Here is a 3,596-nt window from a genome sequence, read left to right on the forward strand (position 1 = left end):
TCATAGATGTTCTTGTGGTGATGACTTCCAGATTTTGGGGAATAATAGATGTTGAATTTTAGAAGTTATTGAATTGGTTTTTATTAATGAGTTTAAGTCTTCCGCATTACTTTCTGTTGATATTATATTGAAATGTTAGGGTTTAGATTGGTTGGTTCGCTCACATAGGAGGGTAAGTGTGGATGCCAGTCGCGGCTCGGTTTTGGGTCGTGACAAAAAGTGAGAGGAAGCGAGCGAGAGATGGAGCGAGAGAGGAGAGTGGCGAGAGGTGATTGACAAACAGTTTGCTACGAGACACAATTAAATCAAAGGGTGGTTATAGCAATTAATTTGATTTATTAGTTTGTCGTTATATACTATTTTCTCTAAAATTAATGCATTAATTAACATATTGTTCTTTTTTTTACCGTTTAAGTTATTAGCTTTGAAAATACATATTTGATCAACTTAGGAAAATTAGATAAATGATTCATGTTTATCGGTTAAATTGATTACTCAAAATAAATTAATTAATATTCATTGATTAAAAACTTGAGTTCCAAAAAAATTAAATAAGGCTAGAAGGGTAAAGTTACATCATTTCTTAATACAAGTGCAAAGTAAAAAGATAACATATAAAAAAAAACGAAGGGGAGTAGTGAAATTCGAGCACACGAGTACTACCTCATTCTACTGAGGTGAAATCATTCAATTACAATTACTTATTGTGTTAGAAGTGTCCAAAATATATTATTTAATTATGTTATGTATTATTCTACTAGTACATAGATATTTTTTTTTATTTTATCAAAAGTGTCAAATTAAACACTCTGACTACAATTTTATATATAAAGTCCTTGACTTAGAGTTTGATTTCCTACGTTTTTATTTCTCGTGGTCTTAAACACTTGGTTATTATACAATGTAAAAATGTTTGTCTTATAGCAAGATGTAACTTGTGAACTCATGTGCAGGTTCATTTGGTTTGTCAGTTTGTTTCTAAGTGATTTTCAATATTCTTTTTTTTTTTGTGTCAAATCTTAACGGTTAAACCGGTAATGATCAAATACCGATAAATCAATAACGAATAGTCAATATCTTAACGGTTAAATCGATAATGATCAAAAACAGATAAATCAATAACCAATAGTCAATATCTTAACGGTTAAATCGATAACGATTAAAAATACATAAATTAAAAATAAAAAATAAAAATTTGAAAAGAAAAAAATAATTTAACTTTGAGTGAGGGGTGACATATATTAAAATCAGGAAGTTAGTTCATTTAATAATTCTCATTAATGACTTATTAAACTGAACCCAATTAAGGGATGGTTCGGAATATTTTATGATTATATTTTACTTTCATTTAATTCATTGAAAATACATATAATTTCAAAATAATGTATATAAGAAAATTAATATTATTTTATCTCATGTGAGAAATAAATAAAAATAGTTTAAGAATTATAAGTATAAAATTATAATATTGAAATAACTTTATTCGTGACTCAAAAAAAATCTTAGCATTTGTCTTCATTATATTTTCTAAAAAAAATTATACTTACGCCTTTTAGTTCAATATAAATGAATTATCAAAATTTTTCTTATGAATCGAATAAATGAGATTTTCAAAGTTTAAAAAATACAATTTCTTTTCCAGAACTATCCTGCTTTTAAATGAATTTCAAATAATTACTATTTCTACTTTTAAAAGTAGATTAGAAAAAATCCTAACATTAATATTAATAAATTATTTTTTAATTAATATATCTAAATTTATATTTTTAAAGAAATATCACATATTAATATTTTATTCATAGTAAAAAAAAAAGCAGGGGGAATAATCAAACTATTAACACACATAATCAGAGAAGATTTTTTTTAAAAAAAAATAAAAAAAAAGCTTTCTTCGTACAGGGATTAAGAAAGGGCAGATAAAAGTCAAACTCAAATTTAAGAAAAAAATAATTAGAAATGTAAATTTGATAAATATATTTTTGTTCTTTTTCTATTAATGTGCCTCCTAATTCCAAAATGATTAATTCTTTTTGATCGTATAAATTAACAATTATATTCAAATAAGCACTTTTAATTGCTCAGGTGTCATGGATTTTCCAAATGATATTTGGAAAAAAATTGACAAATAATGTTTGTCCAAATAATTTGTTATTATTTAGCAAATATATTTGGCAAATATTCAAAATTTTCAAAAACTAATTTTTCTAGTATTTGGGTTAAATCTCATTATTTGGAATGTTTTAAAAATTGAAATTTTGGACCAAACTTTTATCTTTTATTAAAACACTCTTTGTTTGCGTTGTATTACATAATTTTTTGAGCAACTTTCACATATAGCAAACACAAAATTCATATTTGTATGTTATAGCAAAGTTTGCATAATTGCGTTTCATAACAAACATAAATATGTTAATTCGCTATACATATACAAAGAAACCAATTGTATAATTCGCTATATATATACAAAAAAAATTGGGCAGGGGAATATTTATATTGTATAATTATAAGTGTATAGGACGAAGATATATGTACTTGCAAGTGTATATACAATTTTCTCTCGTTTTATACAAACATAAACACAATTTATACATTTCATTTTTGTTTGTATAAGCGATAGAGGTGAGGGTGGCGAACGAGATCTGGGAGAGTAGTGAGCGAGATATGGGAGAGGGGGGAGAAGGGAACGAAAATGTATGAATATATACAATTTTTTCTTGCTTTATACAAACAGAAACACATTTTATACACTTGTGTTTGCATAAAAGTGAGAGGGAGCGAGCGAGAGATGGGGCTAGAGAGGGAGAGTGACGAGCGAGAGTTTGAGGGAGAGAGGTGACTGACAAACAATTCGCTACATGGCACAATTAAATTAAAGTGTGGTTATAACATTTAATTTAATTTATTAGTTTGTCATTATATACCATTTTTCCTAATTTTTTACGTGAACATTAAAGTAGTGATGAAGTATTCAATGAATATGAAAATAATGAATAATCGACTCAGGGTAACAAAGTCATGTGTTTTGTCTACTTCACGATGTATGGAATGATACTTGTTGCAATTACTCCAAACTATCACATTGCTCTAATGTAACGGACAGTACATGTTCTTTGTTGCAACGAAGATCGAATTGACTTCTAATACAAACTTATGGTTGGTTTTGATAGTTTATAAAACTTATGGTACAAATCATATTTTTTCTAAAAAAGTGAAATATAATTTCCAAATACTATGGACAAACACATGGTGAAACTTCACACAAATTTTCACCCAAATAATATTTGCCAAGAACAAACGCTAGCTTACTATATATGACAAGTAAAAAGAAACAAATGGACGCTCTTGTCGTTCATTTTTAATTGCTCATTTTAAATTTGACAGACATTTTGAAAAATAATAATTATATATAGATATTTTATCATAATAGCTATATTAATTGATATTTATTTAGATCTTGAAAAATAAGTATTTGATATTAAGAATAAAATAGGAAAATATATATATTATATTCTCCTAATATGTTAAAAATGTAGTAGTAGTAGTAGTAATAATAATAATAATAATAATAATAATAATAATAATAATAATAGGGATGG

This window comes from Solanum pennellii, chromosome 3 (genome assembly GCF_001406875.1).
Source record: "Solanum pennellii chromosome 3, SPENNV200".
Lineage (NCBI taxonomy): Eukaryota > Viridiplantae > Streptophyta > Magnoliopsida > Solanales > Solanaceae > Solanum > Solanum pennellii.